This window comes from Triticum aestivum, chromosome 1D (assembly GCF_018294505.1).
Source record: "Triticum aestivum cultivar Chinese Spring chromosome 1D, IWGSC CS RefSeq v2.1, whole genome shotgun sequence".
NCBI lineage: Eukaryota > Viridiplantae > Streptophyta > Magnoliopsida > Poales > Poaceae > Triticum > Triticum aestivum.
This window is the reverse complement of record NC_057796.1, coordinates 1,498,469-1,521,679: the sequence shown is the minus strand read 5'-3', so window position 1 is coordinate 1,521,679 and position 23,211 is coordinate 1,498,469.

Sequence of the window (23,211 nt, the reverse complement as noted above, 5' to 3'; positions counted from 1 at the left end):
AGTGATAGAAACACAAACACGGATAAGTGGGACATGGCGTATGGGAATAAAGAGGACTTGATACTTTAATGCTATGGTCGAGTTTTACCTTAATGATCTTTAGTAGTTGCGGATGCTTGCTAGAGTTCCAATCATAAGTGCATATGATCCAAGAAGAGAAAGTATGCTGGCTTATGCCTCTCCCTCATATGAAATTGCAATAGACAATTCCCTAAGATAATTCCGCACACCGGTCAATCAATATTCCACACTCGCTATTTATAATATTGTCACGACCGGTTTTTCAATAAAAATATTTATTGAGAAAACGATCCCTCTTACGGACTAGTAGAGAAGAATTCCTCCTCACTGGTAGACAATGTCTTGACCACAGAAGAAAAACCAGGAGTACTAAATATAATACAAGGTTGAGCGGAGACCTGCTCAACAATTTATTACAAACACGCCGATATTACACATAAAGGCGGATAGGGTGGCATAACTACTGACTCACGATAAAAGCGGTGGTGAAAATATCACAGTGAAGTGGGTGACATGACTCCTGAATCTAACAGCTCTTCGAGTGTCGGAGTGAGGCTCGAGGATACTTATTGTGGGTGGCGGAAGCGAATATAATACAAGTGACCAATATCCAGGATCGCACGGGACTGACTGGGACTCCTCTAGGCGTCGGACTCGCTATCAAACTCTTCATCCATGAGATCGCCTTCGTCAACATCTGGCCAAATCAACAAGCCAGGTGAGTACTATGAAAGTACTAGCAAGACAGTTCGGACATAAGATATAACAAATGTAAACATGATGCATATGAACAGATTATCAAGCGCACTCAAACAGTGAGATAGCAATGCATGGAAAAATAAAAGGGAAGTCGGGCGGTAGTCCTCCCGAAATCCCAAAGTAATACTGAGGGCCAATCGAGTGTCTGAAAGACTCCTTGGAAGGGTAAAAATGAAATAACAATGCCGCAGTCGGGCGTCAAGGCGACACCACATAAAGGGCTTATAATAGAATATAAAAGACAGTGCGTGCCACAGTCATACGTCTGGAGCGACATCACATAAAGGGCTTATAACAAAAATAAATAACAGATATGCCACAGTCGGACGTCTGAGCGACATCACATAAAGGGCTTATATTGAAAGTAAATGACAAGAGTGCCACAGTCGGACGTCTGAGCGGCATCACATAAAGGGCTTGTATCAAAAGTAAATAACAAGAGTGCCACAGTCGGACGTCTGAGCGACATCACATAAAGGGCTTATATTTCACAACTTAATAATTTAGTAGCTCATGAACTTTGACTCATTTCACGGGAATATTCAAGTACGAGATAAAGTGAAGGTTAGTCCATCCACAAGAATAATAATACAAACGGTTATACCACTTCAGCTTGTTCACCGGGGATTTTCCACGAGGATTGACATAGATATGGATATACTAGCCATGGTCCTTAATCACGGACATGATGACTCGGAAGGATTTGACTCTGCAGAGTTTGTACTACAACCACAGCCAACGGATTTCAGTAGTCACGGGGACTAGTTCCGTTTACGGTGTTTAAGGAGAAACACATCTAACCAGTACACACCCATTCAACATTCCGATGCTAGGAATCACCCTCGGCAACGTTCAAGAAAAACCTTGAGACGGGGAGGCTACAACCTCGCGTAGCATGGGATCAAATTTATATACGCGCGCTCTAAGGGGTGCCCCCCTCTCGGTCCCAACCGGAAACACCCATGCCCCCTGACCGGATGACTGGCTTTAATCCAGGGCCATGGAACCCTCATCCCGGCCCCTCTATTTGGTGTGTACAAGGAAAGAGGTTAACAACTTACTAAACCGTATTCTTTGCAGAAAACATGTGGCAGCACGAAAGGGGAAGAACGGTAACGTGACTCAGTCCACGTTAACGTCGGGGTTTAACAGATGACGTAAGGCTGGCTTGCTACAACAATACCACCTCACTACCTTTCATGTCACCACATGATCAGGTCATCTCTCGTCAAAGATCACGATAACTTCGGAACACACGGTCAGTTGCCTTGCATGCAACGAGATACTCACCGATGCTCATATGCCATGCACAACCATACAAGCAAACATGCAAAACACCTATCATATCAAAGGTTCAAACGTGCTTGCCTGGTTCGGAGAAGTCGGAGTCTAGCTCGGCGAAGTTCGCGGCTCCGTCACCTCCTCCGGAACCTACGGTATAGCGAAAACGTACACTAACGTAAAAATCATCGCGTGCATAAAAATTGTTCCAAATTTTTTCCAAATAAATACTACAAAAATGCAAGACTGACAGAAAAAGAATCAATCAAAAATCATCTTTTATTAAAAAGTTATAAAGGTTTTAGTCCAGGGACTAATCTGTGATGAAACAGAAAAGAACCAGGGACTTAACTGAGAAAACAGAAAACGGTTCGGGATAAAAGGCGCCAGCCCGAAGAGAAAGCGCACTTTGCCCGAAGGCGCCAACAGAAAACGGTTCGAGGGGGAGAAAAGAAGAGAGGCTGACGGGGGGGGGGTCCACACGTCAGGTTTAAACTTCGCCGGCGCCCGAAGGCTGCGGTGGTTGCCGGCGTTGAACCACGGCGAGGCAGGGAGATCGGAGGTTACCAAGAGGTTCAATGTGTTCTTCCGCGTCGGTGGTTGGTGGACTTGGCCGTCGGAGAGCACCACATCGACGGCGACACTTTCTCCGGCGGACGGTGGTTCGGGCGATGGTGGAGAACTCCGGTGGGTGCTGCAAACTCAAAATTGAAGCGCGGGTCAGGAGAGTGGATGCATTAGGAAGCTACTGGCAAGAGATGAGGGGTAGAGGTGCACGCACGGGAGTGAATCGAACTGGATCCCGTGGCGGGGCGAGACGGCCGGAGTTGGGGAAGAAGGCTCCCTCGGGGCTCTTCCAGTGGCTTGGCGTGGTATTGGTGGAGTGCAGAGGTGGTGTGGGTTCGAGCTCGAGCTCGGGGCCTCTATTTATAGGCGATCCGAGGGGGTGGCCGTGAACGGGATTGCTCCGGCGAGCGATTACGGCGAGGCAGGGGTTGGGCAGGGAGTTTAAGTGGTCAGGCAACATCAGGGAGGTTCACTGGTGCCGTTCCCCCGCTAATCCTCGGTCGGGCTTGGCGTAATGCGCCGATCATCGACGGGGCGGCCGTACGGGCACGGCGGCGGCAGAGAGCGCGCTCCGCGCCTAGTAGTTCACGACGAAGGGTGGCAGCGCGCACGGGGGAGTGGATGGCCACGCGGCGACCTCCGGTGGCTTGGGCAGCGCTGGACGGCGCCGTCCACGCTGCGCCTCTCACTGGCAGCCGCAAAGCCGCTGCTGCCGTCGCTCATGGGTGGCGCCCCTCCTCCTGCTCGTCGCCGACGCCCGCAAGACTCCAGGGATAAGAAGGAGGGGACGGGGAGCAAGGCGCCACCGTGGTACTGGCGAGATTGAGAACGGTTTCTGAAGAAAACGACAGTGTTCCTGAAACTGTTTAACTGAAGTTTCTGAACATGATAGCAACAGTGCCAGTCAGGTGTTCGACGAAATGATTTGGCATGAAGAAAAAAAATTCTGGAGCTGGGACTTGGTGACGTGACCTCTCAATGCATCCAGAGGCTGCCTGAATTTTCTCAGATTTTTAGGAGGAGAATTCAAATGAATTTCATCAAATTTGGCAATTAAGGTCCAAACTTGCAGCAAGTACAATTTGAAATATTTGAACTGGAGACCAGTGGATCTTCATGGATCCTGGTTGAGGGCTCAAAGGACTAGCTAGGGAAACTTGTTTGGAGGCCAAACTCAAAGTAGAAATGGTAGTTCCTTTGAAAACCTCCAAGGGTCAAGATAGAAGGCAGAAATTGTTTTTGATGAGAAATAATTGAAAGAAAATTTTATGGGGAGGTTCAAACTGCTGGATTTTAAATATATCATGATCCAAAGATGGGGAAAGGCTCTTGGGAGGGGATGTTCACTTGGGTCATGGTAAGAGGGATTTTTTTGAAAGGGGGAGAAAATCACTCCAAATGCCATAGGGCTATTTTTAAAAGACTTTCAAAAAAAATAATTTTCCAACTGAAAAACCCTTGAGCCAACATGGGATGAAAAACCTCCAACACCAACAATCAAGTCTAGGGTGAAACCAAACAAACACTTGTCACAAAAAGGAAATTTTTCAGAGGGAGAGTTCTTTAGAAGAAAATTTAAATACCCTCCTCAAATCAAATAAAAGATTTTAATAAAACCAAAAATAAAATTTTGGGTGTCATAAATATGCAGTAATATATTCTAACTTTATGATAACCGCACCTACTCTTATATGTTAGCTCTCCGATATCATGTAAAGTTATCCTCTTCATACCCACAATGTAGTTTTATTTCTCGTATCCAGTTGGAAACAAACTTTCGGTGTACGTAGAGTCGTATCAGTGGCAGATAGGACTTGAGAGAATATTGATCTTACCTTTAGCTCCTTGTGGGTTCGACACTCCATAATTACCACTTCCACCTTTAGAAATTGCTACGACTATTCCCTGCACTTGGGTATTATCATTACCCACGGTATAGGAAGTATTAGACCCAGAGACGGCGCACAATTATTCTGGCGCTCCAAAGTCAAATTCCACATTAATGTATTCACACTCAGAGTGTAAGTCTTCATTGATTGAAGATATACGTTACTTCGTGTGTTGCACATCTAAGTCGTCAACATGCATAAGCATTAGGATGTGTGTCCAGTTACAGGACATTTGAGGATTCTAAGATATTTAGCTCACACCACAACTTGCAAAACCATTTCTCATCCAAGGGCTTAGTGAAGATATCTGCCAATTGCTCTTCAGTGTTGACGTGAATGATATCAATATCTTCCTTGTTGACATGATCTCTGAGAAAGTGAAGACAGATCTCAATGTGCTTTGTCTTCGAGTGCTGAACTGGATTCTTGGAATGCTTGATAGCGCTTTCATTGTCGCAGAAGAGTGGCACATTCTTCGTGTTGATGCCATAGTCCTTGAGTGTTTGCTTCATCTAGAGAAGCTGAGCACAGCATGATCCAGCAGCAATGTATTCAGATTCAGCAGTGGAGAAAGATACATAGTTCTGCTTCTTTGAAGATGAACAAACAAGTGATCGACCGAGAAAGTGTCATGTTCCTGAAGTGGACTTGTGGTCAACCTTGTCACCAGCATAATCACCATCAGAATATCCAAACAGATCAAATGTTGAGCCCTTTGGATACCATAATCCTATTGTTAGGGTGTAAGCCAAATATCGAAGTATTTGCTTCACCGCTAGGTGATGCGACTCCTTTGGTGCCGCTTGGAATCGGGCACACATGCAAACGCTAAGCATTATATCTGTCCTAGATGCACATAAGTAAAGTAAAGAACCAATCATGGAGCGGTATACCTTTTGTCGCACCCCGGCTCAGAGCAACCGGTTTACCTTGCATTGCCAGCCTAGAGATCATGTCTTCTGGCTACACACAACAATCTTGGTACAGAAAACAACTGCTTTATTGATGCTAGCGGAACATGGTTCATGTTACAACAAGTTAGGAGGCCAAGCGGCACACACGGTGTGGCTGAACAATATGTACATTATTTAATGAATATAACGGGGCCTCGATCATGACAACTATGCGGCAGCGGAACGACGATGAAGCGGGACTCCATAGCACAGGGACACCGATGTGAACACGATCTAGACTCGGATTGCTCTCCGTTCCAACGAGACTTTCCTGAAATCTGGCATGACACGCCAGGTCAGTACATTGAATGTACTTGCAAGCTCACAACCAGCATAAACATAATGACAAACAATATCATGATACTAACCAGTTTAATCTCGTGCCTCAAGTCCCTCGGACTTGCTTACCAAACGGGTTCCCTCGTAACCAAACGGTGATCTACCTCGGGTCACAAACGGACCAACAACATGGTCATCAAACGGGTTACCTCGTAACCAAATGGTGATCTTTCTCGGATCACAAACGGGCCAACAACATGGTCATCAAATGGGTTACCTCGTAACCAAACGGTGATCTTTACCGGATCACAAACGGACCAACAACTTGGTCATCAACATCAACATGGTTTTCCAACCATCCTCTTTCCAACAGTGCCATATTATTAACTTTAGTGTGCAAGATTATTTAAACGTTGACCCATGGTGTGACCTACTTTCGATCGTGTCCGTATCCGTGGACTCGGCTATCGATAGATTAAATACACTCTGCAGAGGTAGCGCACTGTACCCACACCAAGGAACCCATGGCCTCGCACTACCATTCGGGTGGACCAATGACATTCCAACAGAACCCCTCCATTGCCATGACACTCTCCCAGCCACTCCGACTAACTCCCCACTGGGATAAGTCATGGGTGGCCCCATGTCTACCAAAGACACCAACGGCCACCGTCATGGCAAAACATAAATGGTCCCAAATGGGGACAAGGTACCATAACAACATCAACGGGCACACAAGGTTATATCTGCTTACCGGGCCAGGGTACCGCACGGCCATAACCTTTCCTCACTGGAGGCACCGACCAGAGGCATGACAACGGACCGAATAAAGGCCTTCCCATAAAGGAAAATGTGGTTGCACTTGGAAAAACTCGATTCAGTGGCCCCATGACCCGATCAACGATATGTTCAAGTTGAGATATTATCAGGTTCAACTTAAAGTAAAAATAATCGGTGTCATGACATGCCATGCAAATGCACTCATATAACATGCATCACTTATCATAAGAACAATATTGGGTCAACTATACCAAGCACTAACCAAACATATCAGAAACTCATAGCACTATTCTGGTCATGATTATTCAGCAAACTAACCATGGCAATATCTTAGCATAATTATTTTCTTACCCGAGAAAATATTATCCAAACTAGTTCTTTTTCAGAAGAAAATTATTTATTCATAATCTAGGATAACTTCTAATGACTTAAACTAATTTGTTAACTTTAACTTACTCTAAACCGACATGTCAACATAATCAAGCATTCAACAAAATAAAAATAGTTATTTATGTTGGTGATTTGAATGCATGAACTAAATTATTCATTCAAGTTGAAAATAAATCATAATTATTGCAATGGCACCATGAAAATGTTGTTGTGGCTTGCCTTAGTGATCCTCAAGAAAATCTTCAACTTCTGAAATCAATTAAAAACACAAAAAGAAAACATCAAGAGACATTCTTAAATTCACCAGAAAATCTAGGCAGCAGAGAAAAATCTCATCTTTGGTGTGCTGCTAGAGATTTTCATACAGAACACAATGCAAAAAGAATCAATTCATTTGGACTTACGGTTAAAAAGTTATGGCTGTTTGAAGTCCTCTGGAAATATTTGAATTGAATTTAAATAAAATAGAACTGGGGGGTGACGTCAATGGCGTAAACCCCACGGGGCGCCTCCACTCGTACCGCTTCAGGCGCGGTCAGAGTGGCCGACTGCGGGCCGCGCTAGTCAGGTGAGAGGGAGGGGAGAGGGAAAAAGGGCACGGCGGAGCTTCGCCGGAGCACACGCCGGCGAGGAGGGCATCTTGGCCCGATCTGGAGGGATAGATCGAAGGGGAAGAGGGAGGCGCACCTGCCCGTACCCGTAGAATAGCTAGGGGTGGTCGGGCGGCGTCGGAACGAGCCTCTCAAGTGGCAGCAGAGAGGAGCGATCGCCGGAGTTGGGGACGATGGCGACGAGGGGCTGCCCCAGTGGCTCCAACCGAGTCGGACGGCACCACTGAAGCACGACAAAGGCTCTGGAAGAGTCGCCCGAGCTTGGGAGGGGCTGGAGCGGTGAGGACGGATAGAGGGGATCGTCGGCGAGCTCGAGTTCGGGGACGGCGGCCCGAGGCCTGCCCGGCCGGGCTATGGCTTCCTACTGGCTTGTGGAGTGTGTGAGTGGAGCTGGTGATGCTCGAGAGGGCTGGGGAGGGCTAGCTTTATAGCCGAGCGAGTTGAGGGGTTCGGGTTCCGGCGAAGGACACCTGGACACTGTGCTCGGCGATGAACGACATCAGTGAGCGAGTGGGAAGGCGACGCAGCTCGTACGGGCACTGTGAGGGGGCGGAAACGAGCACATGAATGAGTGGGTGGCGACCACTAGTAGAAAAAGGGCCTAATGTGAAGCACATTAGTCCCGGTTTGTAACAAAACCGGCACTAATGTGATCATTAGTGCCTGTCCCAATGGCTGGGGGGGGCGGAGATCATTAGTACCGGTTCGTGGCGACCCTTTACTAGCGGTGCGCGCCACGAACCGGTACTAAAGTGGCTGTTGCAGGCTGCGGTCACACAGGGGGCCCACCAGCACCTTTCGTACCAGTTCGTGCCACAAACCGGTACTAGAGGTTCCTAGTTGACAGCGGTTTTTTAGCCCCACCTTGCTCCGCTAACAGAGTTTTTACCACCTTAAATATGTTACTTCTCAAACTATCACCACCAATTGGTCTTCATTGAACTCTATGTGTAGAATTTGTGGCCACAATATGAGTCTTCTCCGGTTCCGAAACCGGTGAGGACTCATATTGACAATTTAGATTGTACACAAAAAGATCATTTATGATCAATGTATTTTTTATGTACTTCTCTATAGCAGTAGCGCGTTTTGGCTGAAAGGCGGTACTAATCAATGTATTTTTATGTATATTTTTACATGTTTACACATGAGCCGGTTCGAACTGGACAATCTCTTACGAAGTATCTGGGTTTCGGACGAAAACTCATCTGTTACACTGGCTATTCAATATTTTAATAACTTAGTACAAGTACGGACTTTTTTTGCGTTCGGATGCACAATTCAAATCCACGTCATCAACTTTCAACCCTTTATGACATAATTTGCTATTTTCGATGCATTTACTGATTTGTTTTCAGAGCTAAATCACCGTGAAACTGAAAAGCACTACAAAATGAACTCTGAAAAGGTTGAAACTTGGCAAGGTATCATCATTTCACCCGCATAGCATGTGCAAAAAAGTAGAGAGGGTTATGGCAAAAACTGGATGCACTTCGTGTACAAACTGGACAATCTCTTACGAAGTATCAGGGTTTCGGACGAAAACTCATCTGTTACACCGGCTTTCAATATTTTAATAACTTAGTACAACTCCGGACTTTTTTGCGTTCAGATGCACAATTCAAATCCACGTCATCAACTTTCAACCCTTTCTGACATAATTTGCTATTTTCGATGCATTTACTGATTTGTTTTCAGAGCTAAATCACCGTGAAATTGAAAAGCACTATGAAATGAACTCTGAAAAGGTTGAAACTTGGCAAGGTATCATCATTTCACCCACATAGCATGTGCAAAAAAGTAGAGAGGGTTATGGCAAAAACTGGATACACTTCGTGTACAAACTGGACAATCTCTTTCGAAGTATCAGGGTTTCGGACGTAAACTCATCTGTTACACCGGCTATTAATATTTTAATCACTTAGTACAACTCCGGACTTTTTTTGCATTCAGATGCACAATTTCAAATCCACGTCATCAACTTTCAACCCTCTCTGACATAATTTGCTATTTTCAATGCATTTACTGATTTGTTTTCAGAGCTAAATCACCGTGAAATTGAAAAGCACTACAAAATGAACTGAAAAATCACTACAAATATGCATATAATGATAAAGCACACTAATATTAAACATAAGAAACTCTAAATACAGCAAAAAAGTACTCATAAATAAATAGAAGAAAATATATAAGGTTAAATTTCCGCGCTGCCCAGTGGGCCTGCTCGGCCTTGGGCGTGCTTATGCAGGCCCATAAGGTCCAGCAGGCTCACAGGGCAGCGGGGCACAGTTAGGCCCAGAGGTCTGCATTAGATAGGAGCTTGAAGGAGCAGCCGCGGCTGGGTTTATAAACCAGTGGGGCTGCCCTTCGCTCGGCGAGGTGGGACTAAACAATGAGCACCGTGGAATGGGAGCGCACCCCTTTAGTACCTGTTCGTGGCTCCAACCGGTACTAAAGCGTGGGTCTTTATTACCGGGTGGAGCCACGAACCGGTACTAAAGGGGGTCGCTTCCTGCCGCTTGGCCTGGCCAAATTTAACCTTTAGTGCCGGTACCTGTCTCTAACCGGTACTAAAGGCCTCCCCTATATAACCAGCACTTACGAAAATTTCAGTTATCATTTTCATCTTCGTCGCGCCCGTCCCCGCGCCGCCCCCGTCACCGCCTCCGTCGCCGTTGTCGCCGTCCCCATCACCGCCCCCGTCCGTGCGCCGCCCCCGTCTGTGTGCCGCCCCCGTCGCCCCCGTCGCCTTACGTCGTCGTCGTTGCCACCCCCCTCCCCTCCCCCCCCCCCCGCTGTAAGATCGATCGGGTGCCCCGGGCGGCCCCCTGGCGCTCACCGGCAGCCTCCTGTGCACATGTGCACACACACGTACGCACACACACAAACACACACACACACACACATGTTTAATGTCAAAATGTTAGATTATATAAATGTTCGATTATATATTAATTAGATAATGTTAGATGAGTTAGTTTTTTATATTTTTAGTTACAGATGAATTTATATTAATGTTAGATGAATTAATATATATTAAATTTGGGTATATGAGATTTGATCATCTAATTAAAATTTTAGTATATAGAACTAGCTACTTTATTTTTAGTAAGAAAATTAATAGAACTAGTTTAGTTGAATTAGTTGAATTAGTTGAACTAGTTAGTTGAACTAGGAGCTACTTTATTTAGGTATATTTTTAGTAAGTGCTTAGTTGAATTAATTAGTTGAACTAGCTAGTTGAATTAATAGAACTAGTTTAATTAGTTGAATTAATATAACTAATAAGTGTTTAATGTTTCACCTATGAACATCGGAAATGTCATCTGACGACGAAAACGATTTCATTATGTGCGAAGACTGCGAAGACCAACGCGGCCTGTGCGACAAAAATTTCCTAGTTGATGATAGGCGCTTCGGCATCAAGCTGGATGAGACCTTCGAAGTGGATACAGTAAGTCACAACGACAAGTTTTTTTCCATAATTAAGCATGACTTATATATGCTTCATTTGCTTCAACTTATTATTTTAAATTTTCACTATTCTACTAGCGTATCCCCTGCCATGCAAGAATTTTTGTCTTGGATAAGATAGGTTTCAGTCCTAACAAAACTATGGAGCTAAAGAGAGTTTACTTGAAGACCGAGCATGGTTATACCTTCAACGTCAAATTATACAATCAAGACACCTACAACCATTTTGAATGCAAAACTTGGCAAGCACTATGCAATGCTTATGCATTTGAGCCTGATATGTTTATCACCATTGATATTCGTCCCAAAGATGATATTGAAGGTAATAGAGACATTTGGGTCGATGTGCAAACGCCTCCAGTTCTACCATTATGTGAGTTTCTCAACCATATTTATGTCTTCGATATTGTTTTTTCAAAAATAGTTGACAACTAATTTCTATTGATAGCTTATTTCCATTCAAGGAAACATGTCCAGCGCTTGGTAGACAGGACCGTCCACTGTCCCGGGGCTGAACTAAACTGCGAGGAGATAAGTCATTCTTTTCATGGCTTGAGGATCTTGATGCTGTCAAGAGAAATTATTTTCCTGAATTTTAAAATCTTAGTACTCAAAACGTGCGACCAATAGTGATCGTATTGAACCGTGGTCACATCTATTTAGGAAAGATGGTAAGATTTTTACTATTTTTCCTCAGTGCATCTTTTGCATACATTATTTTTAAGCTAAACTTCATTGCTAAGTATGTTACTATACGATGTTTTTCAACAGGGACTCCCGATGACTATTGTGCCTCAGTGGATCGAGGCTAAAGGTCGCATGAGAATTGTTAGCTTACAGCCAAGACATCCTACAATGCACTTTAGTGCATTCATGATTTCTAATAGCGAGGAATGCTTAATAGTGAAAGACAGGAACAAAATTGTCCACGGTCACAGAGAAGTACTAGGGGGCAGCAATCAGAAGCGCAACCCATGATTAGGAGACATGTTCATCTGCATGCTCCAATATGATGAATCAGGAGAGCTATACATGTTCTATGCTATTTTACCCGAGAGAGCAGCAGCAGGAGTGATTAGCATGCTCTTAGTACTTGTCCTCTCATGTTCGTGTTCTTCGTCCTGAACTTAATCTCAAAGAGTGATCATGCTGAACTCGATGATATCTTTCCTTCTGGTACAAGTGAATGTTTCTTCTTTAAGCTGGTATTGGTGGTGATTTGATAGCGGTAATGACTATGATGATTAGATAGTGGTAATTTCAACTATAATGATTTTTAGCTAGCTAGTATACCGTTAACTTGTTGGTGATGATATATATGATGCAATAGTTTTTATATTAATATGATGATGATGAGTTATTATATCATTTATGAAAGAAACCGCAGAATAGTTTCAACTGGATGGACCCTAGCTAGATAAGTGATCAAGTATATGCCATATCCATATTACTTGCTCACCTAATATAAGTGATCAAGTAATATATATGGATATGGCATATATACTTTGATCACTTAGCTAGGATCCATGCATGCATCTAGTTGAAACTAATCTACGATACTTTCACCTAACGATTTAACAACTCATTATAATGTAAAAACAATCTCTAAAATAAATTGAAAACACAAAAGTAAAGGAAAAATAAAAAAATAAAACCAAAACCCCCCAAACATTTAGTACCGGTTGGTGTTACCAACCGGTACTGTAGGTCTCCCCGCACCAGGCCCTGGCTCGTCCCACGTGGTGGCACTTTAGTGGCGGTTCGTGCCGAACCGTTACTAAAGGGGGGGGACCTTTAGTCCCCACCCTTTAGTGCCGGTTACAGAACCGGCACTAAAGGCCCTTACGAACTGGTGCTATAGCCTGGTTCTGCACTAGTGGATGAACACAGTGCGCAGCGCACTGTTGGGTTGGCCGGACCGCGCCCGTGCTCGCTGCGGCGAGCTCCGGTGACGGCAAGTGCCAGGAGGGAGTTAATGGAGTCGAGACGATGATGGTGGCGAGGTTTGGCGAGGTTAGGCAGGCGGGGAAGCGAGCACGTGCCGAACAGAGCGCTCGGTGACAAGCATGCTGGCACCATGCACACGCGTGGTTACCGCGTGCACTTCGGCATAGAGCGACGGCTGGCCCCATTTTCATGTCTGGCGTGTAGTCTTTAGTGTTTAGGGTTGTGCCAATACTTTGAGTCGAGCTCAGGTGCTGTAAGTTTGAGTTTATCTTCATGGTAAGTTTCTGGACAGTAACTTTGAGAGCTTACTGTGGTCAATCGGCTAGGAGTTGGGAGCTGTGCTTTGGGGGTTAGCAATCATCTAGGAGGTTAGTGATGCACAAGAAAATGCAGCAGCATTGGAGCAAGTAAAATGGTAGTTGCTGTAGAAACTACCAATTCTGTCCAGAACATAAAATATTTTCTGTAGCAAAAATATTCCAAAAAGTGATGCAATATTCTTACTCTGGGAGGTGCCCTAGGGTTCAAAGGATTTTTGTGAATTTTCTCAGATTTTTGTGGGCAAGAAAAATTAGGGTTGCTTTGGAACACAAGTTTCTGGTTAGGGTTTTAGAGAGGAAAATGAATATTTTTCATTTGAGAAAAATATTCATGATATTATTTTGAGGTAGACAAGAGAAGAAATGATGGCTAGGGAGAGAAATGAGTCACTTGGGTGAAAGCCAAGGTGATGCCCAAGTGTTTAATTCCAACTGAAGTGATTCAAACTCCAAGTTTGAAATCAAAACCAAATGAAATTCAGAAAAAGAAAGGAGGGCAAAAACCAGGCTGTCACAAACCTCCCCCACTACGGATGAATCTCCACGTCGAGATTCAGTTGCTCGGGAAAACAATTCTCGATAGTTTACCTTTAGAAACTCTTCTTGCTCCCAAGTTGCTTCTGCCTCTGTGTGATGCTCCCACTGAACCTTGTAAAATTTTCTCGTTTTGCTACAAGTGACCCTTTCCATCTCATCCAAAATTTTGAACGCTCTCTCCTCATAGGTTAAATGCCTAGCCAACCCTATTTCTGTCATAGCAGTCTTTTTCTTGGGCGGTGATATACATCATCTCAACTGGGAGACATGGAACACATTGTGCACTTCTGACAATTCTGGGGGTAGTTCCAACTGATATGCAATAGTACCCACTCTGGACATAACTGGGAACAGACCAATAAACCTGGGTGACAATTTCCCGCGAGTCTGAAACCTTTTGACTCCCTTCATAGGAGTTACTCTGAGGTATACATGTTCTCCGGGCTCAAAACTGACCTGTCGGTGCTTTGCATCATAATAACTCTTTTGTCGGGATTTGGCCAGTCGAATCTGTCTCGGATTTACTGGACTTGCTTTTCTGCTTCCATCATGAGATTTGTTCCGAAAATGCGGCTATCTCCGGTTTGAGACCAATTCAACAGGGTGCGGCACTTACGGCCATGCATAGCCTCATAAGGTGACATCTTTAAACTGGCTTGGAAATTGTTGTTGTAGGAGAACTCAGCATACGGCAGATTGTCTTCCCATTTAGGCCTTGGGCTAGGGGACATGCTCGTAGTATATCTTCAAGTATTTTGTTTACCCGCTCAGTCTGTCCATCGGTCTGAGGATGATAAGTGGTACTATATTTCAGTGTTGTTCCCAAAGCTTGATGGAGTCGGGACCAGAAAGCGGAGGTAAATAGGGACCCCGGTCAGAAGTGATTGTTTGAGGTACTCCATGTAGACTGAATATTCTAGACACATACAATTGTGTGAGCTGATCAGCACGGTATGTGGTTCTGATGGGAATAAATTGAGCTACCTTGGTTAAAATGTCCACTATGACCCATACTGTGTCGTTGCCTCGTTGAGTTTTTGGTAGCCCCGTGATAAAATCCATGCACATATCATCCCACTTTCATTGTGGAACCGGCAATGGCCGGAGGAGCCCGGCGGGTTTCTGCTGTTCTGCCTTTACTTTGTTGCATATGTCGCAACAGGCCACAAAATAGGCAATGTCTTTCTTCATCCCATCCCACCAGAATATTTGTCGAAGGTCTTCATACATTTTAGTACCTCTGGGGTGAATAGAATACAAGGATTCGTGTGCTTCGGACAGTAATTTCTTCCTTAAATCTTCTTGACTTGGTACACAAATCCTCCCATGGAATTGCAATGTACCTCGTTGATCCTTGGAAAAGTCTGGGGTCTGTCCTGCTAACATTTGCTTGACGTGTTTTTGTAGGACTGTGTCATTCGGCTGGGCCTTGCGGATCTTATCCTCAAGGGTAGGAGTAATTTCCATAACATTAGCAAGACCAGCATCAATTATGACCAGATTGAGCTGAGCAATCTCTTCTTGGAGTTCGGGACGCAAGGATTCCAGCATGGCATTTAAACTGACAGGCTTTCTGCTGAGCGCATCGGCAACCATGTTGGCCTTACCCGGGTGGTAATTAATTCCAAGATCATAGTCCTTGACTAATTCAAGCCATCTGCGTTGGCGGATATTCAAATTTGGCTGAGTGAATATGTACTTGAGACTTTTGTGGTTGGTAAATATTTGGCACCTTTTTCGAGTGAGATAGTGCCTCCACATTTTTAGAGCATGAACCACCACGGCCAATACCATATCATGAGTAGGATAGTTCCCTTCCTGGGGTCACAGCTGCCGAGATGCATAGGCTACCACCTTGCTATCTTGCATAAGTACGCATCCAAGGCCTTGTCTGGAAGCATCACAGTATATATCAAAGCTGTGGTAGATGTCTGGAAGGGTCAACACAGGTGATGTTGTCAGTCTGGTTTTCAGCTCATTAAACTTTTCAAGCAATCTTCAGTCCATTCAAATTTCTTATCTTTCTTGAGAAGGTCTGTTATTCGCTTGGCAATCTTAGAGAAACCTTCAATGAAACAACGATAGTATCCTGCTAGTCCAAGGAAACTCCGGATTTGAGATACTGTCGTGGGTGCCAACCAATCAAGTATGTCCTTTACCTTGCTTGGGTCTATTGCTATACCTTCCGTGGATAGTATATGCCCAAGAAATCCAACTTGCTTCAGCCAAAACTCGCATTTACTGAATGTGGGGTATAGTTGATGGTCACGGAGTCTTTGTAGGACAGCTCGGAGGTGTCCTTTGTGCTCGTCTTCACTTTTTGAGTATATGAGAATATCATCGATGAAAACCACCACAAATTTAATGAGGAAATCCATGAGTAGTTTATTCATCATATGCATGAAGAAAGCAGGGGCATTGGTAAGGCCGAAGGACATAACGGTATATTCGTAAAGACCGTACCGAGTAGTGAACGCGGTCTTAGGAATATCTTCCTTTTTAATCTTGAGTTGGTGGTATCCTGTCCTTAAATCAATTTTGTAGAACACTTTTGCCCCACTGAGCTGATCAAATAAGTCATCAATCCTGGGCAGTGGATATTTGTTTTTGATGGTGACACCATTCAGCTAACGGTAATCCACACACATACGGAGAGTACCATCTTTCTTATCCACGAATATAGCTGGTGATCCCGATGGTGAGGAGCTGGGACGGATGTAACCTTTCTGGAGCATCTCATCAAGCTATTTCTTTAGCTCCGCTAATTCTGACGACGGCATCCGATAATATTTCTTGTATAACGGTGCGGTTCCGGGCATAAGATCTATTGCAGATTCAAGATGTTGGTCTGGCGGCATGCCTGGCAGCTCTTCCGGGAATACATCGGGAAACTCACTGACCACATGAATTAATTCCAATTCAGCCACAACGGTAAAGACCATTTCTTTCTGAGGTGTGCTCCTGCGGGCAAAGAATTTTGTAGCCTGCCCTTCTAGACTTGTCAAGGTGACTTCTCGGGTCGCACAATTAATGCATACTTGATAGTGAGTCAACCAATTCATCCCCAAAATAATGTCCAACTTAACAGACTCAAGGACTATCAATGAAGTTAGAAAATGGACTCTGTTGATAATTTCCAGATTACGGCAGACCAGATTGCTTCTGGGCAAAGATCCCGGGGATTGTACCAGCATATTCTTCCTCAAAATTGAACAAGGAAATTTGTTTTGGGCAACAAAACTCCGCGAAATAAAAGAGTGGAAAGCCCCATAGTCAAATAAAATTACGGCAGGTATGCTATTAATGAAAAACATACCAATGATGACTTCAGGGTTCTCTTGGGCTTCGTCTGCAGAGAGGTGATGGACTTGCCCGGTGATGTTTTGCTGGACAGGGTATGATCCCATAAAGTTGACTTGTGGCCTGAATGGAGAATTAGTCCTCCCGCCCCTGGGACACTACCTGGCGTAATGTCCGGTTTGTCCACAACTGAAACAAGAATTGTTGTGCTGGCACTCTTCTCGAACCGGGTTGGTCACGACATTCTTGACTTGTGTAGTGGTCTTTCTAACATTCTGCTACCAATTGGGCTTGTACTCTACTTGAGTCTGCTGCGGTACGAGCCTTTTGCATTGGCTGAACCTCCTTCCTTGGCTCGAACTTCGCTTGTGATCATAATTTGCAGGCTAATTTCATGTATCAGTTTGTGCTCCATCTCAGCAATGAGGGCCTTGTCTACCAGAGTTTGGAAATCGGTGAAATCAAATATACTGAGGGTGCATCGCAGATGCTGGTTTAATCCTCCAAGAAACCTGTCAATCTTCCTTTCTTCGGTGGTCACATCATAAACGAAGTAGCGGGCCAAATGATTGAACTTATTGAAATATTCACTCACAGACTGACTTCCTTTGAGGAGAGCGAGAAATTCACGCTGCTTGACTTTCATAATTCCAGCAGGAATATAGTATTTACGGAACTGATCCTTTAGTTTTGTCCAGGCGATTTCTTCATCAGCAGGCCACATGGCTTTTACATTTTCTCACCATATGGCGGCAGCGCCTTCAAGATAATGAGTTGGAAATGGGACTTTGTCATTGTATTTAGTATGAGCAATCTCAAGCGTTTTCTCAATAGTTCGTAACCAGTCGTCTGCGTCCAAGAGATCAATAACCTGACTGAAACTGGGAGGGTTGGTTCTCTGAAAATCTGACAGTTTGGAGTGATGACCGTTCTGATTTCCATTCTGTCCAACCATAGCTTGCACACTTCTCAACATTTCAATCAGATCATTATTTCTCTTTTCTTCAAACATACGGAGAATTTGCTCGGTGGAGGGCAGATTTGGCGGTGGATGCGGTGGTGGAACGTACGGCTCGGGGGAGTGTCCTGCCTGTCGTGCGGAATGACGAACAGGGACATGCTCACAAGCGTCGCTACTACTGCCTCCCCACGTCATCCTATTGTTTTTCCCAAGACAACGCAACTGAGATGAGCAACATCCAAAAAAATTTGTGGGGAAAGCCAGCGACAAAACCCGAAAGAAAGCGAAATTCCGAAGGAAACACATCGAATAGAAGAAAGTTCCAACATAATTATACATATACCCGTACATAAAAGATAAATGACATAATAAGTTCAACTACTTTCATACATCGAACGGAACATCATGACTCGTATGACTACATCCGTACATCAACCTAACAACTGCGAAAACTCAAGTGCTCTAATGCTCTGGTGCTGCGGTGTCCTCTCCTGAAGCGGACTCGGATCCTGAACTGGCGCCGTTAACCGAGACCTCTGGGTTAAAAGTAACACGACGACGCTGCCTCGAGGGTTCTCCCTCCGGAGCAGGTGCAGGATGGGCTGAAGCATCGGGGCTATGGGGGTAGTGAGAAGAGAAACCCACTCTGCAGGATCACTAAGAGGGTTCTTGGTCGAGGTGTCCGAGCTACTCGGAGGAGTAACTGGGGAAATAGGTGAGCTAGATCTAGATGGAAGATAAGGAGTAAATCCTATAGACGATGGAGTAGTGAATGCTCTAGTAGCGGCTAAAGCAGTGTGAGCACGAGTTAGCTCTCGAGCCAGCTCCTGAATCAGAAGGTAGCTAGCAGTGATGTAGCGAGAAAGGTGGCTAGCAGTACTATCAGACTCCAGACCAATGGTAGGAAAACGGACACGACCATTGTCGTGCAGGGAGGGATAGTAGTAGAAACTTGGATGGTTGTGCATTCGGACCTTGTTATAGCACAGCATCGACGAGGACCTCAAATGCAGCAAACTGGACAGCCTGAGAAGCGGTAGAAGCGAAACCGCTCCTGGAGGTACGAGTGTAAGAGCTGGAAGATTAACTGGTGTGCAGAGTAACCACGGCGTGATACTCATACACTGAGTTGGCTAGACGCTCCCGGTACACACGATAGACTGGGTCGTCACTGTGAGGATACAATCGATGCCACACGTTGTGAAGGAGATGCGGCGACGTGTACGGCATCAGCTGCAACTCGCACGGATACGGCACCGGAGCCATCTACACTCACAGCTATTAGTAGGTTAGAAATAAAATAACCAAGTGCATGCATTGCAACAACCAGCAACAAACACTATCATCACTCAACTTTAACTCTAACTAATGTCCAGTAACGCGGCAGTAGTCTAGCGCGTCCTGCAGTCAGCGCGGCTCTGATACCAAGCGTTGTGGCACCCCGGCTCAGAGCAACCGGTTTACCTTGCATTGCTAGCCCAGAGACCATGTCTTCTGGCAACACACAACAATCTTGGTACAGAAAACAATGATACGTCCATTTTGCATCATGCTTTTATATCGATATTTATTGCATTATGGGCTGTTATTACACGTTATGTTACAATACTAATGGCTATTCTCTCTTATTTTACAAGGTTTATCACGAAGAGGGAGAATGCCGGCAGCTGGGATTCTGGCTGAAAAGGGGTAAATATTGGAATCCTATTCTACACAGCTCCAAAAGTCCTGAAACTCCACGAAAGTCATTTTTGGAATTTATAAGAATTATTGAGCGAAAGAAGTACCAGACGGGGCCCACACCCTGGCCAGGAGGGTGGGGGGCGCGCCCTCCCTTACTAGGCGCCCCCCTGTCTCCTGGCCCCCCTGGTGGCCCTCCGGTGTCCCTCTTCAGCTATATGAAGGATTTTACCCCGAAAAAAAATCATAAGCAAGCTTACGGGACGAAGCTCCGCCGCCACGAGGCGGAACCTTGGCGGAACCAATCTAGGGCTCCGGTGGAGCTGTTCTGCCGGGGAAACTTCCCTCCGGGAGGGGGAAATCACCACCACCGTCATCACCAACGATCCTCTCATGGGGAGGGGGTCAATCTACATCAACATCTTCACCAGCACCATCTCCTCTCAAAACCCTAGTTCATCTCTTGTATCCAATCTTGTATCAAAACCACAAATTGGTACCTGTGGGTTGCTTGTAGTGTTGATTACTCCTTGTAGTTGATGCTAGTTGGTTTATTTGGTGGAAGATCATTTGTTCAGATCCTTAATGCATATTAATACTCCTCTGATCATGAACATGAATATGCTTTGTGAGTAGTTATTTTTGTTCCTGAGGACATGGGTGAAGTCTTGCTATTAGTAGTCATGTGAATTTGCTATTCGTTCGATATTTTGATGAGATGTATGTTGTCTCTCCTCTAGTGGTGTTATGTGAACGTCGACTACATTACACTTCACCATTAATTGGGCCTAGAGGAAGGCATTGGGAAGTAATAAGTAGATGATGGGTTGCTAGAGTGACAGAAGCTTAAACCCTAGTTTACGCGTTGCTTCGTAAGGGGCTGATTTGGATACACTAGTTTAATGCTATGGTTAGGTTTAACTTGATACTTCTTTTGTACTTGCGGATGCTTGCAATAGGGGTTAATCATAAGTGGGATGCTTGTCCAAGAAAGGGCAGTACCCAAGCACCGGTCCACCCACATATCAAATTATCAAAGTAACGAACGCGAATCGTATGAACGTGATGAAACTAGCTTGCCGATAATTCCCATGTGTCCTCGGGAGCGCTTTTCTCATTATAAGAAATTGTCCAGGCTTGTCCTTTGCTACAAAAATGATTGGGCCACCTTGCTGCACTTTATTTACTTTCGTTGCTTGTTACCCGTTACAAATTAGCTTATCACAAAACTATCTATTACCTACAATTTCAGTGCTTGCAGAGAAAACCTTACTGAAAACCGCTTGTCATTTCCTTCTGCTCCCCGTTGGGTTCGACGCTCTTACTTATCGAAAGGACTACGACAGATCCCCTAGACTTGTGGGTCATCAAGACTCTTTTCTGGCACCATTGCCGGGGAGTGAAGCGCCTTTGGTGAGTGGAACTTGGTAAGGAAACATTGATATCGTGTGCTGAAATTTTCTGCTACTTGTTACTATGGAAACTAATCCTTTCAGGGGCTTGTTCGGGGCATCTTCGCCCCGACCAGTAGAGCAAAGAATTTCTCCTCAACCTTCTGGACCTATTGAAAATGTTCACTTTGAGATTCCTTCGGGTATGATAGAGAAACTGCTAGCTAATCCCTTTGCAGGAGATGGCACATTGCATCCCGATTTACACCTTATCTTTGTGGATGAAGTTTGTGGATTATTTAAGCTTGCAGGTATTCCCGGTGATGTTGACAAGATGAAGGTCTTCCCTTTATCTTTGAAGGGAGATGCATTGACATGGTATAGGCTATGTGATGATACGGGATCTTGGAACTATAAAAGATTGAAATTGGAATTTCACCAGAAGTTCTATCCTATGCATCTTGTTCATCGTGATCGTAATTACATATATAATTTCTGGCCTCGCAAAGGAGAAAGCATCGCTCAAGATTGGGGGAGGCTTAAATCAATGTTATATTCATGCCCCAATCATGAGCTCCCAAGAGAAATGATTATTCAAAAATTTTATGCTCGGCTTTCTGACAACAATCGCACCATGCTTGATACTTCCTGTGTTGGTTCTTATATGCTGAAGACTACTCAATTCAAGTGGGACTTATTGGAAAGAATTAAACGCAACTCTGAAGATTGGGGTTCCGACGATGGTAAGGAGTCAGGTATGACACCTAAGTTTGGTTGTGTTAAATCTTTTATGGATACCGATGCTTTTCATGGATTTAGCGGTAAATATGGACTTGACTCTGAGATAGTAGCTTCTTTCTGTGATTCTTTTGCTACTCACGTTGATCTCCCTAAGGAGAAGTGGTTGAAATATAATCCTCCCACTGAAGCAAAAGTAGTTGCACCTATTACAGTTGAAGAAAAGACTATTACTTATATCGATCCTATTGTTCCTACTACTTATGTTGAGAAACCACCTTATCCTGTCAGGATAAAGGATCATGCTAGAGCTTCAACTGTGGTTCATAAGAGTAATACTAGAACATATACACCTCCTGAGCAAATTAAAGTTGAACCTAGTATTGCTATGGTTAAAGATCTCCTGGATGATAATATAGATGGGCATGTTATTTACTTCTGTGGTGAAACAGCTAATATTGCTAGACCCGATGCTAAGATACATAGACCTGTTGTAGGCATGCCTGTTTTCCGTTAAAATAGGAAATCATTGTTATCATGGCTTATGTGATATGGGTGCTAGTGCTAGTGCAATACCCCATGACTTATATAAAGAAATTATGCATGATATCGCACCTGCTGAGTTAGAAGATATTGATGTTACTATAAAACTTGCCAATAGAGATACTATTTCACCGGTTGGGATTGTTAGAGATGTTGAAGTCTTATGTGGGAAAGTTAAATATCCTTCTGATTTCCTTGTTCTTGGTTCCCCACAAGATAACTTTTGTCCCACTATATTCGGTAGACCCTTCTTGAATACTGTTAATGCTAGGATAGATTGCAAAAAGGATGTTGTCCCGTTAGCTTGGGGGATATGGAACATGAGTTTAATTTTGGTAAATTTCGTAGACAACCCCGTGATAAAGATTTGCCTAGTAAGGATGAAATTATTGATCTTGCTTTTATTGCCGTACCTCCTACTAATCCGTTAGAACAATATTTTGCTAGACAATGAAAATGATATGTTTATGAATGAAAGAAGGGAAATAGATGAAGTATTCCTTCAACAGGGTCCTATTCTGAAACACAACCTACCTGTTGAAATCTTAGAGGATCCCCCTCCACCCAAGGGTGAACCCGTGTTTGAGCTCAAACCCTTACCTGATAATCTTAAATATGCTTATCTTGATGAAAAGAAGATATATCCTGTTATTATAAGTGCTAACCTCTCAGAGCAAGAAGAAGAAAGATTATTGAAAACTCTGAAGAAGCATCCGGCTGCTATTGGATACACTCTGCATGATCTTAAGGGCATTAGTCCCACTCTATGCCAACACAAAATTAAATTGGA